The 18,198-nt window shown below is 44.3% G+C and overlaps 1 long non-coding RNA gene across 1 annotated transcript in view; it reads left to right on the top strand.

Annotated features, from left to right (window-relative positions):
• Window positions 1-322: 322 nt before the first annotated feature.
• The window catches only part of LOC143820620 (uncharacterized), a 31,978-nt gene continuing 14,102 nt past the window's right edge, over window positions 323-18,198 (top strand). The window contains exon 1 of the long non-coding RNA XR_013225430.1: window positions 323-535. This is a non-coding gene — a long non-coding RNA (uncharacterized LOC143820620). The remainder of the gene's footprint in view (window positions 536-18,198) is intronic.

Here is an 18,198-nt window from a genome sequence, read left to right as displayed (position 1 = left end):
GTGGGCCAACCGAAGTCCCTTGGACAGAGGCCCAACCTCAGCAACCTTCATGGCAGTCTCCCATAATGCTTTGTGGTCTCAGAACTGGAAAGTGGAGGGGTTTAAATCACCCTGTTCCTCCTCCTGTTCTCAGGCTGCCTCTGTGTCCCCCTCTCTTTCCGCTTCACTCCTGATCTCAGCCTGTCTCCTTGACCACCCTTGGGCGAGATTCTTTTATGGAGATACTTTTAAAGACATAATCTTGGTGCCTTGACTGCGTGTCAGCTGGTCAGTGCTGATACACTAATAACTCTACTTGCAAGTAAGCACCCAACAGCATGCTAGAGCTTCTTCCAGTGAGTAATCTGGCTCCAAGGAGGAACACAAGCTACTACTTCAAGCCTCCCATTAGCAATATGTCTCTAATTTTCTTCTGGATTGTGGTTTGTCTCTTCTAATCTTTCAGATGCATCCCACAAGCGGCAATGCGGCAATGAGGCGACGCTTACTTAAAGGCGACCAAAAGGAATTAAAGCTGACAAGTATGCTGGTACAGGTAACTCTTCAGATCCCTTATGGATGACAATTTACCCTACTTTGAACACAAGGGGTATAATATTTAATGGATATCCCCCTAGTTTTCTGTTCTTAATAGGCAAATAAGTAGCCAAGCTGTGAAAAATCACAGATCAAGTGCAAGTCAGAAAAAAATTCCATGTCATTGTAATTTCTAGGATAATTATTTTCACATTGCTAAAATGCTGTAATTTAGGCACTGATTTTCTCAAAATAACCCCTAACAGGCAGGGCTGTTTGCTTGTAATTCATGTAATGGCTTTTTAAAAGCCTGTGATTTTGTTATATTACTACGAGAGAAAAAGAACAGGAGGAATTCTTGAAAGAATCAGGGATAACGGCAACAGTAGAGGTGGGCATGAACCAGCTCATGAACCTTTCTTTGTGACAGATTTTGGCCAGTTCATGAACTGCAGCCTAGCCACATACCTCCATGAACTGTGATTCACAGGGAGCAAAAAGAAGGGATTTAAACCCCTGCTTTCTCCTCCCTGCAAAAGTAGTCAAATCAACTGAGTGGAGGGAGCTGGGTGCTCATGACTACTTAGAGGTGAGCCATGAGAGCAGCCTTGCTCTTGCAGCTCAGCTGTTTAAAGAGGTTGGCTGTCCAAGAATGCCTCTTTAAACAACTGTGGCAAAAAAAACTGTTCTGCACGGCTCAGGTATTTAAAGGGGCTTTCTTGGACAGAAAGCCCCTTTAAATGTCCAAGAAACTCCCACTAAACAGCTGAGGCACATGGGGCAGTTTGTGTTTAAAGGGGCTTTCATGGGTTCAGCCCTGAGTCATTTAAACCCCTACTTTCTGCTCCTCACAAAAAGTGTCAGGGAGCAGAAAGCAGGGGTCATGAATACAAAGAAACTGGTTCATTAAGCAACCTCCCAGTTCATATAGATTAATGGTTCAGCATGAATCACAAACTGAACTGCAGAAATACACAATAAAATCAGAGTCCAGTAGCACCTTTAAGACCAACAAAGATTGATTCAAGGCGTAAGTTTTCGAGTGCAAGCACTCTTCCTCAGACTATGAACTACCATCATGACAGTGGGAATACAATCTGAGGAAGAGTGCTTGCACTCGAAAGCTTACGCCTTGAATCAATCTTTGTTGGTCTTAAAGGTGCTACTGGACTCTGATTTTATTCTACTTCAGACCAACACGACTACCGATTTGAATCTATCCTTATGCAAAAATGCAGTTTGTGTCCATCCCTAGTCAACAGTTTATAGACATAGAAGGTATAGTGGGGTCAAATCTTTCAGGGTGAAATCCCTGGGAGAAAATTAACATCTTCAGATGGCTTCAGGGCATTGCTTATAATGGTGGGGAGCAGGAAGCAGTGGGGTTAATGGCTCCAAGCCCTTTAAATCCCTGCATTCTGATTTCCACAATAAGCAGTGGAGAGTAGAAAGCAGGGTTTTCCTTGTAAAAAGTGGCAGAGAGCAGAAAGCAAAGTTTTAAATGGTTCAGAGATATTTAAACCCCTGTTTTCTTCTCCTGGCAAAAATCAAGAGAGGCAGGGAGCAGAAAGCAAGGGTTTGAATGGCTCAGAGCCACTTAACCCCCTTTCACAAACTGCCATGAACCATCACAAACTTCATGGAAGTTTGTGCTAGCTATTCAGTTTGTGAACGTCAGTTTGCAAACCACAAACTGGACAAAATTTGTCATGAACATACATTTGTGAGATGGCTTGTGCCTATCCCTAACTGTGACTCAAAGAGAAATTCCAGCATACAAGCCTTCTTGGATATCAAATCTTCTTACTTGGAAATTGAACTTTTCTTTTCATTTCTGAAATCTGGGGGGATTGGAATTGTTACTCAGAAGGGAGGCTTGTCAGAAGAAGAGTTTGTCAGAGCATTTGAGTCTTGGCCAAAAAAGGAACATTTTCTGGTGGCTTCAAACTTGGCTTTTTGAAGGCCTTTGCTACTGATGTTCCAGAGTTGTTTGCTTCCTTTCTATTATTTTAGAATCATAAAATCCTACAGTTGGAAGTGTTCTTACTGCACAATGCAGGATCAGCCTAAAGCATCCATGATAAGCATCTGCCCAGACATTGCTTGAAGACCACCAGTGAGGGGGAGCTCACCACCTCCTTAGGCAGTTGATTATAAATTTTGGTGTATAAATTTTCACAGTACAAATTTTCATGCCATTTATATGCCATTGACATCAAAATAAGCATCAATTTTACCAGTAATTCCAGCAAATTCCATTAATACAGCCGGGAGAAAAGACAACTGCATGTTCATTCTATTTCAAAAACTTATTCTCCCGCACCCCGAATCAAAGTATTTTCAAGAGACTCTGTAACATTCCTAGAATGAATACTTACAGTAGGTACAATACTGTTCTGGCAATTCCCAACGTGTTGCTAAATAGAACATTTGCAGAAAAACAACAACACACAAAAATATCAGCTCTTTTGTTGCAGTGTATTTATTTGTTTACATCTCACTTTTCAGCCATGATTAGTTCCCAAAGCAACGTATTAAAATCCAGCTCATAATAACATGCAATGCTAGGGGTAAGTGAGGGACCACAGGGCAATACTTTTGACCTGGAAAGTTGATAACTTGGTCAAGGATCAAGGTTGTTCCCTCAAGTTGTAGCAGGCAAAAGAAACCAGGTCAAACCAGGGTCAAACCAAATAAGATGCTGAAGAATTCATCATTAGATTGAAAACATACATTTTTTCCCCCGCCATGGGCGGCTTTAGTTTGGGTTGTAACCTATGTTTAGGAGCTGGAAGATTTAATTTACCCATCCCAGTTCTATTTTCCCTACCTCAAATACCACAGAGCTCTTATTTACCCCACAAGGAAGGACAGGCAGATTGCCTTGTGTATATTCACACCGGGCAAAGGAATAGGGTTTATGGTGTCAAACTATGACTAATAATACGCATGAGGCTCAATACATGACCTTGGGCCAGTCTCTCTCTCTCTCTCTCTCTCTCTCTCTCTCTCTCTCTCTCTGCTTAATCTTCCTCAAAGGACTTTTGTGAAATTGAAATAGGAAAGGAGATCACATCCTGAGCTCGTACACGACACCAAGCTTAATGGATGAAGGGCAGGATGAAAATAATGAAATAATAAAATAACAATATGAGGAGGCATTTGAATTCAAGGAAAGAGTTAATCTGTCTTTCCCTCCATGTTATGGTCCCATTCAAGGCCTACTATGTCTGGGGAAAAGGTGATGGAGCTACAGTCAATGATGTCATCATCTGGCTTGATCGTTAAAATTTGCTAGTGCTAAGCTTAAAATAGAGCCTCTTGTGGCGCAGAGTGGTAAGGCAGCAGACATGCAGTCTGAAGCTCTGCCCATGAGGCTGGGAGTTCAATCCCAGCAGCCGGCTCAAGGTCGACTCAGCCTTCCATCCTTCCGAGGTCGGTAAAATGAGTACCCAGCTTGCTGGGGGGTAAACGGTAATGACTGGGGAAGGCACTGGCAAACCACCCCGTATTGAGTCTGCCAAGAAAACGCTAGAGGGCGTCACCCCAAGGGTTAGACATGACCCTGTGCTTGCACAGGGGATACCTTTACCTTTATGCTTAAAATACAGTTATGGAATAATTTCCCCAAGGGAGGTGTGCCCGGTCCCCTCACATTTGATTCTCAGGAATCAGATGAAGATGGTTTTGTTAGGACCACATTAGGTTATGTTAGCAAGTAGTCCTGAATTGTGATTTTAAATTTTGGGGTTGAAGAAGAAGAAGAAGGAAAAGAAGAAAAGAAAAAGTTCTTATATGCCGCTTTTCTCTACCCGAAGGAGGCTCAAAGCGGCTTACAGTCGCCTTCCCTTTCCTCTCCCCACAACAGACACCCTGTGAGGGAGGTGAAGCTGAGAGAACCCTGATATTACTGCTCGGTCAAAACAGCTTTATCAGTGCTGTGGCGAGCCCAAGGTCACCCAGCTGGCTGTATGTGGGGGAGTGCAGAATCGAACCTGGCTTGCCAGATTAAAAGTCTGCACTCCTAACCACTACACCAAACTAGCACTACACCAAACTGGTTTTATATATTTAACTAGAATTTAAGCCCACTGTAAGAAAAATACAGCGGGTGCTAGCGGGCAGGGCCATAAGGCGAGGCTGTTCCTGGTCCTGGGAGAAGGCCCCCGCATACCGCGCTCCTCCCCCGTGTAAAGGGACCCGGGGTGGGAAAGGAGCAGGGATTCCAGGTCGAAGATGCGGCGTCCCTGCTGCTTTCCCGAGGGTGAGGGGAAGCCAGCCGGTGGACTTACTGTCGGGGCTGGCTTTTTCCTCTGAGCGGTGACTGCCCGGCCGCCCCCGGCGAGGCCGGGCCAAGCAGCCAATGGAAAGCCGCGCTTTGCACGGGTCCCCATTGACTGCTTGGCCCTGGATTGACACTCAGAGGACCCAATCAGCTTTGCGGCTCCTGATTGGGCCCTCTGAGTTTTTATCCCGGACAGGGCCCGCCCTTTCTCCTCCCACATTGCCCTTAGCATTTTATTACTACCGCTCCACAGGAGCGGTTTACAGATGTATTTTTCCTGCGTATTTTATCTATATATTAGCTTCCTCAAGCTTTGTAAGGGAGAAGGGCAGGCAATAAATGCTTTCAATGAGTAAATAATTAGGAGAAGAAGATGAGTTGGTTTTTATATGCTGCTTTTCTCTACCAGAAGTCACAAAGCAGCTTATAATCACCTGCCCTTTCCTCTCCCCACAGCAGGCACCCTGTGAGGTAGATGAGGCTGAGAGACCCCTGATATTAGTGCTTGGTCAGAACAGCTCTATCAGGGCTATGGTGATCCCAAGATTCCCAAGCTGGTTGTATGTGGAGTAGAAACAGGGAATCAAACCTGGCTTGCCAGATTGGAACCTGCCACTCTTAACCACTGCACCAAGGTGGCTCTTGGTGGGATTATTGACCCATCAAAGCAGACCTTCTGTTGAGTATATTTCATATTTCAGGGGCTTCTCAATGGTAAAAAAGTTGAGAGAGGCTGTCTAGAGGGTTGAGGAAGGAACCCCTATTAACAAGCTCCTTTAAATGAATGACTTTGGTGGCACAGAAGTTTTCTTTTGTGTATATTTCCCACTTCCCCTCCATTTCTGGATTACTGTTGAGCTTATCCTCATAAGTGAACTAGCTCATGGTCAAATCACAGTATGCCTTGTCTTCTGCCGAAGGTTGCCTTGGTGAAAACCATAAAGGTTACTGGGAGGTGGGTGTGTTATCATGTAACCCAAGTCTTTGCCAGGAGATACAATAAATGAGAAATGGGATGGCAAGGAAGCCATCAAGGCAGGTGGGGTTCTTTGCACGTCCTAATAATCACAGTGGTGTATGTGGATGCATCCTGTAACCTGAGGCCGTGCTGTACTAAATGCAGTAGTTCGTGTGCCTCTGCACTTCTGAACTCCCCCTTCAGATAGAATATATATTTTACCGTTCCCTCTAATAATGAAGCAGGCCTGCTGATTTTGACTAGCGAGCCTTAGATGATATGCAATTAGCTTATCAATGAAGACCACTTCTAACTAGGATGCACTGCAGCATATTTCAGCGGCTTGGCTCTTGTGTGCAAATGAACTTTCCGGCAGATAAAGCTCCTGAGTTTTGCCTCTCCCCACTCCCTCCTGCCGCCCTGGTTTTTTGGTGTTTTTCCTTGGTACTTTTGATTTTTAAAATCCTGCTACCTGCAATTTACAGCCTCTCAACTGTCATAAAAAGTCTCTAGCTCAGAGCAGCCATGATGCCTTCTTTTGTTATACGTGAATCACATGACCCCCACCTATGAATGAACAGCTGGCTTTTTCAAGACAGAACATCTGTAGGGACAAGGAGCACATTAAACTGACATCTAAAATAGTAATTGATGATCTCTCTCTCTGTCTCTGTCTCTCTGTCTCTCTCTGTCTCTCTCTCTCTCTCTGTCTGTCTCTCTCTTTCTCTCTCTCTCTCTCTCTCTCTGTCTCTCTCTCTCTGTCTGTCTGTCTCTTTCTCTCTCTCTCTCTCTCTCTCTGTCTATCTCTTTCTCTCGGTCTGTCTGTCTGTCTGTCTGTCTCTCTCCTGATGCCACTTTCGCTTTCTAGGCAGCCACTCTGCGATGAGACCTCTAGACAAACTACTGGGCAGTGGACATACAAGCGCCATATTTATTTATTTTTCAATTTATAGACCGCTGCTCCCTAATGGGCTCACGGTGGTTTACATCATAAAACCGTAAGAGCACATAAGACCCCAGTAAAACCTTCCCAACTGAACAAGAGCAAAGGCAGCAGTGGTCACAACCTCTAGCCCCCTCCCGCCTTGTTCAGCCTAGTGGGCCAGTTGTCTTTCAGTGAGAGTGGGAGCAGAATTAGTGAACTTTGGGGGGGATCCTTGGTCGAACTGCCGGGATTCTGCCCTGGCCTCAACCATACGCCTGGCGGAAGAGCTCCGTCTTGCAGGCCCTGCGGAAAGCTGACAAGAGCTAACAAGGGCCCTCAGCTCTTCCGGGAGCTCATTCCACCAGGTTGGGGCCAGGGCCAAAAAAACATAGATTACGGTTGATAAGCCCCCATGGCTGTGTTCTTCTGCCTACCCTCCAGGGCTTGCTACATGATCCATGTCTGCAGGCATACCCCCAGGATACAACATGATGAACATCAACAACTGTGCAGATGCCAAACAGTACATCTATGTAAAATGTACCTGATCTGAAACCATGCACCACTGGCCCTTGATGGCCAAGGGCAAACATGGGCTAAATAACCCAGCACGTTTTGGGCATGTATCCACAGCGGCTACGTGGACAGCCACCATGCTGGTCACCTTCCACTGCACTGATGCAAAATTACTAGGAATGCATGACTCAAGAGTAATGGGCACAGAAAGCAGAGTACATCTGGTTTTTTAACATCCGTACTCCAAAAGGTGAATGCTCTCTAATTCCCAGTTTGTTTCTACAAATGATATTTTCAGCCAAGTTTTTGCCAATATAAAATAGCAAGCTGTGATGAGCCATAGCTTTCTTCTGCTTTCCCAGGCATCCTGTTTGCCTTGATGTGGGCAAGGGCCCCATTGAAAGAAAAGGCTAAGAACACATCACAGAGGAACTATTGACGATCTGGGGGAGAAAGCCCCATGGTACCATCTGCCAGAAGCATCCCAGAGATCATGACTGTGTGCAGTAGGGATGTGAATTCAGATTAGGAAATGCCTGTGATTCATTGAATACATGACATCTTTTAATTTTACATTGTCAAAACCTTCATTTCCAGTTTTTCCTCATAGTTCAGTGGTTGACAATACATAGATAAAGAATCACATGACAAAAAAGCCCCAGCCCCGACCAAATAAAACCTATTCTGGATATTTATAAATCCCTTAACCTGGGCATGGGATGGTCACTGCTCGGGTGGGCAAGGGCTCGGTTCTCAAGTGAGGGCGGGCACACATCTGTCTCAGCGGCCGTTTAGGGCAGGGGTAGTCAAACTGCGGCCCTCCAGATGTCCATGGACTACAATTCCCACGAGCCCTTGCCAGCATTCGCCCATGGATATCTGGAGGGCTGCAGTTTGACTACCCCTGGCAAGGACACAAGCCAGTGCAGCTGCTAAGTGTGTGGCTTGGTGAAGCCTCTGGGGGCGGGGTCAGAGGCATGGTGGGTTTAAATGTGGGCCCGTTCTGCAGGTGGTCTCCACTTGCTCACCTGCTGCTTAGATCATTTGCTTCCACCTCCCTCCCTTTATTCAGTGATTTTGTTGTATGTATTTGTCACAGCAGCAGTTTTCCATTTGGTGACTGGAGCCTTTAGGGCTGAGCCCGTGCCGGCAGACCAGGCTCCGCCTAGTCTTGGGAGCCTCCTTATGAGGCTGCGCATGTGCCAGAGCAGCAGCGTCTTCCCGGACGGGGAGACAACTATTGCACATGAACCGTAATAGAGGCTGACACCCTAGGCTTCTAAGCTTTACCTTCCCGGCGAACCAGCAGGACTGATGGAGAGGGAGAGCTTGACAGGCGTGTCGCTTGGACCCCGTGGGCGGGCCTGCCGTATAAGTTTTTCCCTCCCATGTGTTTGTAATCGATGGGCTATGGGAGGGAGCAGGCCATTGGATCCTTCCCCTAGTATAGAGGTTGTGTTCACTCATGTGCATATTCATGTTTGCATTCAATAAATGCCATGGCCTTTGCCAAAATCTAGTTGGTCTCTCTGTTACTTTGATGTGCCGGACAGTCCCTTCCCTTACCCAGCAATTTGGAATCCCATCACCTCCTAAAGAAAACAGTGTAGGCCATAAAACATGTTCCCAATGTAAACCGCTCTGAGCCAAAAGGGAGGGTGATGTATAAATATAATACAATAAAATAAAACAAATTGTCTGAAGAAGTGTGCATGCACGCAAAAGCTCACAGCTTAAATAAAACATTTTTTGTTTTAAAATTAATTAGAATCATAGAATAGAATCATAGAGTTGGAAGGGGCCATACAGGCCATCTAGTCCAACCCCCTGCTCAACGCAGGATCAGCCCAAAAGTGCCAGTGGACTCAAGCTTGGTTCAATGATGTATCTCTGTTCGGAACTATTTTATCCACAGCTATGGAAACTGAGAAAATGAGTGATTTTGTGGAGATCCTAGCCAACACGGTCAAACGTCCTGATGAAATCTAACCCAGCAATTTCCCTTTTGAATCTCCTTTTCTTTCCAAGTTGGAATGCTTCATTGCCGTCTGTGTTCCCCCTTAAACAATGCTCCTGACTCCTTGAAAAAGCATCAGTACTGGTAGCCTCATGATTATTTAGTGTGCATGTAGACTGCAACAAAGCCATGACAGACGGCCACGATCTTTTTGGGGAAAAAAAGAGCTCTGCCGTCTCGTTATCCTTACCTGCTTGCTATTTGCTCTATAGTTGCCCATTACGAGATCAGGCCTTCCACTGCCATTTGCTACCAATCTCCGCTAATTGAACGACATATTCATGTACAAGGGATTCCAGCTTTCTTGAGCAAACTTCAAAGCTATTGCTAATTTCCTTCATAATTTGCTTGTCAATGGGCAAGGCTTTAAGTTTAACGCCGCAAATGGTTAACATATTGTTCTCTTCTGCAGAATGAACACTGCCTGGCCCGCAGGAGCTATGGAGCATGCTGTATAACTCCATAACTCACGGCTGGGTGCATTCTTCTTATCTTAATGCTAGTAACCCAAGAATGAAATCCTGGCTCCATGAACATAATTGAGACCACTTTTCAAATGGCCCCCATAAAGCAGGATTATAGATAGGCAGTATATAAGCAAAATGAAAATGAATCTGAATCATTGGGCGTCAAGCCAGTTCAGCTCCCCATATTAGACTTCTGTGTATTAAGCAGTCGTAGAAGATGAAGTGCATTTGTCTTCAGGAGGGGAAAAGCATTCTCTCCCCATGACGTTACCTTTTAGCACTAGGCTGGTCAGCTCTTACACATTTCTTCAGAACAAATGACTCATCAGGGCATTAAACATGCTTGAATTTTTCTAGTATATAACAAACCAATTCTCAGCATGTCTTTTATTTAGCAAAGACAAGAAGAAGAAGAAGAAGAAGAGTTGGTTCTTATATGCCGCTTTTCCCTACCCGAAGGAGGCTCAAAGCGGCTTACAGTCGCCTTCCCATTCCTCTCCCCACAACAGACACCCTGTGGGGTGGGTGAGGCTGAGAGAGCCCTGATATCACTGCTTGGTCAGAACAGTTTTATCAATGCCGTGGCGAGCCCAAGGTCACCCAGCTGGTTGCATGTGGAGGAGTGCAGAATCGAACCTGGCATGCCAGATTAGAAGTCCGCACTCCTAACCACTACACCAAACACTGGAAAATCTCACATGTAAAGATTCTGGGAGAAAAATGAAAGGGAAAGAGACTATAAGATGTTTTTTTTAAAAAAACTTTCCAGTTTTACTAAAGCTGGCGTCTGGTTTTGCCAAAACTGGGCCATTTCTGTGGGTAATTTTTTTTTCTTCTCTGATGTTCATAGCAGCAAATATGGGTCTCCCTTCTTCCCTTTTGTCCTACAACAGTATTGTGAGATAGGTTAGGCTGGATCGAGACCAGACAGCAAGTTTCATGCTAAAGGACCCCCCCTCCACTGTTAAGAGTGCAAGCACTTGCTTTGTTATCTGCGTTCCCTCCTCCTCCTCTTCCTGTACTAGATTCTTGTGGGGTTAGTGGTTTGCAGTTCACCATGGTTTTAAAAATGTTTTTAGGCTATGTTCGATGTCCTCAGCTTCCAGAATTCTGAGATATTTGTAGCTTCTTTGCCAAAGATCAGTTTTTCAATGTTATTGTTTGGCATCTTTATTTCTTACTGGTCAATGATTTTTCATCCCTTCAATGCCGACGCTGTACATTTGTGAAGGCCAGATTTCGTTACTACATCTTTGATGAATATTCAAGCTACATTTCATTAAGAATCCATCTCCAAGGATGACTTTCCAAACATTTTAAAGTCATCCATATACAATCAGTGCGAAGACCGTGGCCCGGTCCTTGAAAACTTCTATTCTAGGCCGGTGCTGTTGAGAATGACGGTGAATGGTATTAGGCCAGGCTTTCTCAACGTTTTTACCATTGAGAACCCCCTGAAACATTCTCCAGGCTTCGAGAAACCCCAGAAGTGACACAATAGTACAAAATATGGTTGGGAAGCATTGCTGTGTACATGGCCCCTAACCCTTCCTATCATTGGTCTTGGGGAAGGGGGTCGACTTAATCATATATGGTCATATCATTCGATTAATGTTTAAAAACTTTAAATAAAATGAATCAATGCCCACTAATTTGGGAAACCCTTCCAGGACTGTCAAGAACCCCCAGGGTTCCACAAAAGCCTGATTGAGAAAGCCTCTATTAGGGCAATGACAAATAGCAATGGAATTAGTGAGTCTCCTTGGAAAATTTCTCATATATCAGGTGTTCCGATTTCTTCTCCATTCACTACCAACCAGATGCTCCATTTATTCAAGGCACTTTTGTAGTTTTGCTGATGCCTATTATTTCTTGTGTTTCTAAGAACCATGTAAGGCGGAGCGAATCAAACACCTTTGTGTAATCAATCCAAGCGACATTCAGGTTGATTTCTCGCCTTGTACAATTTTATAAGACTATTATTATCATTATCGTTCTAGATTAGTGTTTTTTTAAATACTTTATTTATTATAGCTTAAAATCAGCAATTCGTCATCTTTCTCCACGTCGCAGATTTTGGGATGCAGAAACTTTTGTTTGCAAACCGTTCGGCGCTATTTACACACAAGACAAAGTACTGCAAAATTGAAAAGCTTTCATTATGTCCCTCTCCACTCCGGCTGCAAATGAAATCACTGCTCCTTGAATATTGAAGCACATTTCCACTCTTAATTATGTGATAGATTATTATCACTTCCAACTCGCTCGGAGGTTTTATCTCCTTGGCGAGATCCTTTCTCCCAGCCCGCATCTGCTAGGTGCCACTGATTTGTTTCTTAATAATTGAAACAGAAGCCTGGTATTGAGAGCTCATCGGTCCACTTCATCTTGCCCATCCAGCATGGGCATTGGAAGGTGCTAACTATCTTTTGCTACATATAGGGTTTAAAAAAAAAACATCCTGCAAATTGCATTGGGAGGGAAACATAGGAGGAGAACTCCCCCTGCAAATTCTACTCAAAATTAAAAGTTAAAGGCAATTCAGACTGAAAAATAATATGGCAATAATACAGAATTGTTTTCAAGCTGAAAATAATACCGGCTGTTCACAAGCAGACAGCTAAGAAGCTCCTGGTCTTGGTGTAGTGGTTAACAGTGGTGGCTTCTAATCTGGCGAGCCGGGTTTGATTCCCCGCTCCTCCACATTTAGCCATCTGGGTGACCTTGGGCCAGTCACAGTACTGATAAAGCTCTTCTGGTCGAGCAGTAATATCAGGGCTCTCTCAGCCCCACCTCCCTCCCAGGGTGTCTATTGTGGGGAGAGGAAAGGGAAGGGGATTGTAAACCACTTTGTGACTCCTCCAGGTAGAGAAAAGTGGCATATAAGAACCAACTCTCCTTCTTGTTCTGTCCTTGTTTCTGTTGTTGGTCCTTTTATGTTGTGTCAGATTATTAGTTTACTGAGGCCAGGATTGTCTATTCTGGGGGTTCCCACTGAGCTGCCCATTGCTACAATGGTGCCTGCCAACAACTTTCTTTGTACCCCAAGAGCCAGCTTGGTGTTGCGGTTAAAAGAGGCAGGTTTGAGTCCCCCCTCCTCTACATGCAGCCAGCTGGGTGACCTTAGGCTCATCACAGCCTTGACAGAGCTGTTCTCACTGAGTAGTCCTGTCATGGCTCTCTCAGCCTCACCTACCTCACAGGGTGCCTGGAGTGGAGAGAGGAAAAGGAAGGCGATTGTAAGATGCTGTGAGACTCCTTCTGGTAAAGAAAAGCAGCATATAAGAACCCATTCTTCTTCTAAAAGAAAGATACATTATGTGATCTTAGGGCATCTCCATAAATTACCAGTTTCTTAGCACTGTAAAATATAAGGGAGTATCTCTAAACTGTAAATTATATCACTACCATGTGATTAGGAACTCACTTCCAGTAGCACTTTTCCAGTAGAAGAAGAGTTGGTTTTTATAGCCTGCTTTTCACTGCCCAAAGGAGACTTAGAGTGGCTTATAATCCCTTCCTCTCCCCACAACAGACACCCTGTGAGGTGGGTGAGACCGAGAGAGCTTCTGACAGGACGGCTTGGTCAGAGCAGCATTATCAGAATTGTGACTTGTCCAAGGTCACCCAGCTTGGCTACATGTGGAGGAGTGGCAATCAAACCCGGCACGCCAAACTGGAAGTCACCACTCTTAACCACACCATTCTGATAACATTTGAGTCTAACAGCAAAGATTCCTTCTAAAAGAACATAGTGGAATGGATATGGCACAGAATAACAGAAAGAAAGAAAGAAACCCATGTTATCTCTAACAGAAGTCACTTCTCAAGCTAATCTGGAAACAGGGAAAGGTAGAAAGTCACGTCCCCGATAAAAATAGCCATTTTTGATCTGCATTGCTCTCTGACTTCTGCCCCAATAAAAATGGCCGTCTTTGATCTTTGTTGCTCTCCTCCTTCTGACTTCTTCCTCCTATAAACTACCCATCGTAGTGATTGGTTGCTACCATTATTCACCCAAATGTCGCTTTGTAGGTTGCCAGACTCAGATTTCCATTTTTTTAAAACTTATTTAGTAAAGAACGCTTTATTTTATTTTTATTCTTTTTATTCTTAAAAATATGTTTAATAACCCACACTTTTCCTTGTAGTTACGAGAACGATAAGGCCGTGAGGAGCCCAAGGTCACCCAGCTGGCTTCATGTGGAGGATCAGGGAATCAAACTCGACTCTCCAGGCTAGAAGCCGCCACTCTTAACCACTGCCCCACACTGGCAGGACTGTTGTGAGGATAAAATGGGGGAGAGAAGGATGATGTGAGCCGCTTTTGATTCCCATTGGATAGAAAGGCAGGGTATCAATGAACCACATATATGAATAATAAATAATTCCCTATCACATACCACCCTTCACCCGTCAACAGAATAGAGTGCATTTGTTTCAGACATGACCTCCTCTGTGGCCGATCGAAAAAAATAAGGTATACATTGCGTTTACAATGTCATATTATTGTTCAGCTTATTAAGAAGCTTAGCACATTGCAACCCAACTCAGAAATCATTCAGGCATTATGCGATTGCTTTTTCATTAAATATTTTATTACAAACAAATCCTCTCATTATTAGACTGTTCTGACTCCATGAGAACCGTCCTTAAAAACACATTGTTTTGACATTGCATTGACTTTGAATTTTGCAGGGGGGTGGTTCTGGGAACCCAGGTTGAGCTGGAAAGGGGGGATTCCAGGTCTTATTGGTCTCTGAAGGGGGCATCCTTCTGGCCTCGGCATTCAAATAAGGGCTGTCACTTTTGGGGCTTGTCTAAAGTGTAGCCTTAAGCCTGGTCTAAATATTGCAATGAGATGGGAGCTAAAGGAGGTGGTAGAATACCGTGATGCTGTTGACCATTTCAGACTTCATGGGGGAAGGGTGTTATATTTTTAGAAGCTTGCTTGGGTTGCCAATTCAGCAAGGCACTGTGTATAAATAGTTGCTATCTTTTTGACCTGCCCAGTTTCTGTTAGGGGATGTGTGATTGTGGACAGATAGTCATCATGGATGCTTTAGGCTGATCCTGAATTGAGCAGGGGGTGGGACTAGACAGCCTGTATGGTTCCTTCCAACTCTATGCTACTGTAATTATACTGCTATCCTCTGGCTGTAATCCCCATCAAGTCTGTTCTGTCCTCTCATTATTTTACTACTTTATTCTGCTACGTGTGTAGCTCTACCCAAGTTTTCTAGTGACATCTAGAATGACCAATGAGTGCATCAAGATTCTGATGCCAAGTATGGAAAAGAGATCCCCATTCAACAGTTGTCGATGAGCCAAGAATTCCTCGTGAACATGGAGTTACAGCTCTGGGTTATGGTCTTGGAATGAAGCAATGCAGACACCCAGATTTAAGATATAGAATTATGGTCACTGTAGAATGGGGGCAAATTAATGTGAGAATGGAAGAGGTGCCCTACTGGGCCAGACCAGTAGTCCATCTAGGCTACCATCCTATTACACACAATGGCCTGTATACATATAACATAGAGACCAGGGGTGGTATTTAAAAGTTCACTGTCTCTAGAGTCTGGACATTTAGGTTCTGTATAGCTACCAATGGGCCTATTATTCATGAATTTGTCTAACTCCCTTTTATTTTTGTTTTATTTATTATTTAATTTATATCCTGCCTCTCCCAAAAAAGTCAGCCTGAGGCGGCTTATAAAAGATAAGATACAAGAATCCCCATAAAACTCAATTAATCCCCAATAAATAACAATACAATCTAAAAACTACAACAGATGGTAGAACCAACATCCCTCCCCTATCCCGGTCAGTAGATCACCAACCCCGACTGCATCCATACTCTGGCCCAACCAGGTGATCTCACACAGGCCTTCAACTAGGCAGGACTTCCAGTTTGTAGAACCCAGGACACCTCTTCCTGCCCAGCCTCAACCAGACGCTTGGTGGAAAAGCTCCATCTTACAGGCCCTGTGGAATGTTGATAGCTCCGTCAGGGCCTGTAGCTCTCCAGGGAGCTCATTCCACCAGGTTGGGGCCAGAGCCAGACGAATGTCCCCGGGGGCCCGGAACCACCAACCAATTTGTGCCCACAGAGCAAAGTGCTCAGCAGGGGACATAAGCAGACATGTGGTCCCACAGATAGGAAGGACCCAGGCCGCATATAGCCTTGAAGGTTCAAACTAAAACCTTGAACTTGACCCGGAAGCAGACTGGTAACCAGTGCAGGTTAACTCCACCTATGCCTCTGGTCATTGCTACATCCAGTTGTAGTGAATTTCACATTCTAATTCCTCCCTGTGAAGAAGTAATTTCTTTCTCCCAAACATGGGTAGAATTATTTATTTATCATTTATTTCAGTTTTTATACTGGTGGTTCACATAAGAGTTTCCCTACATAAAATCCCGTAACAATCATAAAATCCTCCAGTTAAAAATAATTGTAAAAAACCCAGTTACAACCAGCCCCTGATGATGACCTCTCCCACTTACCCTCTGCTCAACAGACCTCCTGGAATAAGTAACTCAAGGGGACTATCTCAGAGGGAGTCAAGATCTCACATAAAGGTAAAGGTATCCCCTGTGCAAGCACCGAGTCATGTCTGACCCTTGGGGTGACGCCCTCTAGCGTTTTCATGGCAGACTCAATATAGGGTGGTTTGCCAGTGCCTTCCCTAGTCATTACCATTTACCCCCCAGCAAGCTGGGTACTCATTTTACCGACCTCAGAAGGATGGAAGGCTGAGTCAACCTTGAGCCGGCTGCTGGGATTGAACTCCCAGCCTCATGGGCAGAGCTTTCAGACAACATTTCTGCTGCCTTACCACTCTGTGCCACAAGAGGCTCTTAAGATCTCACATATATACCTATATATCTATAGGGAGACCAATATCTTGATCAGTGTCCACCAGTATGAAAATACAGACTTAATAAGCTTCCTGCATTTCCCCCTAAACAGGTCACCCATGTTTGGGAGCCTATCTTGAGCTCTCTTTATCCTTCAATAAATGTCTCATGTAGAAGAGGCATACAGAGATGAATGGCATGGCCCAACTTTTTCTGCTTCTGCTTGCCAGCCGTGCTGCTGTTCCAGATTAAAGTCTGAATCAGCCAGCATTCCCTCAAACTAGGCCTGCTATAATTGTTTTGCTGTGGTGCTACTTAATTTCAGCAATTGCTAATTTAGTATGAAAGCAATTAGCATTCTGGCTCAAACAGCTGTCAGTTAACATCTCAGGATGAGGTGGCAATTTGTTAAATTCATTCCAAAATAATTTGGAACCAAAAAAAACAAAAACCCATCCCGCTTTGTGTGCCTGTCTGGGTTTTAGGACAAGAGAAACATTATCCTGCCTCCCCCCCTTTTGCTTGTAAACATGGGTGGAAACCAAAAATAGTTTAACAAGTAAGACAGCCAGTGAGAATTTAATCTCCAGGTATCAGGGTTCTGACAGTGTTACACTATTTAACCCTGAAGGCAATAGATGGGAACGCTTCCCCTCTCCCAGAGCTATGCTTAGATTAAGTAAGCTTTGTGGAATTCAGTGGGAATTACTCATAAGGAAGAGCAATTACGGTTACAGCCTGGAGCAGACTCATGGAATGTGGGCCATTGTGGTGGCAAGTATTTAGGTTTACTCAGTTCCAAAGTAAATTCTGTTTCGATTCAGTTCAGTGGAACTGACTCGTCTGCTTAAGAATCAGCTTTTCATTTATTAACACAACCTTGTCATTTGAGAGCCAGTATGTGGTTTAAGAGTGGCAGCTTCTCATCTGGAGAACCAGGTTGGATTCTAGCTGGGTGACCTTGGGCCAGTTACAGTACTCTCAGGACCCTCTCATCCCCCCTAACCTCACATGGGGTCTGTTGGGGAGAGATGAAAGGAAGGCGATTGAAAGCTGCGTTGAGATTCCTTCAGGCAGTGAAAAGAAGGGTATAAAAACCAACTCTTCTTTTTCTTCTTGGCTGCATTGCTCTGGGGCCTTCCTTAAGGAAATAAGCAAAATTTTCTTCATGTATTTCTGCAGTCTGCATTTGTTTTGTATGTATGTTAAGTGCTGTCAAGTCTCTTCTGACTTACAGTGTCCCTATGAAGGAATAGTCTTATTAACAGCCTTTCTCAGGTATTGAAAAATAAGGGCTGTGGCTTCCTTCATTGAGTCAATCCATCTCATGTTGGGTCTTGCTTTTTTCCTGCTGCCTTCAACTTTTCCTAGCGCTATTGTTTTTCCAGTGATATGTGCTAATGTTCATATATTTCTGACAACAATATGGATGCATGCTCTCACTTGATTTAGCACATGTTGTGATGATTTTGCCATTTCTCACAGGGTTCCCCTTTATCTTGTTCTTTACTGAGCAGCCTCTTTTTCTTTTCCTTGTTTTTTACCTAGATGTCCCATCCAGTAGAATGCATATTGTTAGATACTGTTGCAGCCCAGAAAACTCCGTTAGAGTTTGTCCATCCGCACCCAACAGTGGGCCTATTGCCTCTT

The sequence above is a fragment of the Paroedura picta genome, chromosome 1, assembly GCF_049243985.1.
Source record: "Paroedura picta isolate Pp20150507F chromosome 1, Ppicta_v3.0, whole genome shotgun sequence".
NCBI classification, from domain to species: Eukaryota; Metazoa; Chordata; class Lepidosauria; order Squamata; family Gekkonidae; genus Paroedura; species Paroedura picta.
This window is presented reverse-complemented; position numbering and strand designations above follow the sequence as displayed.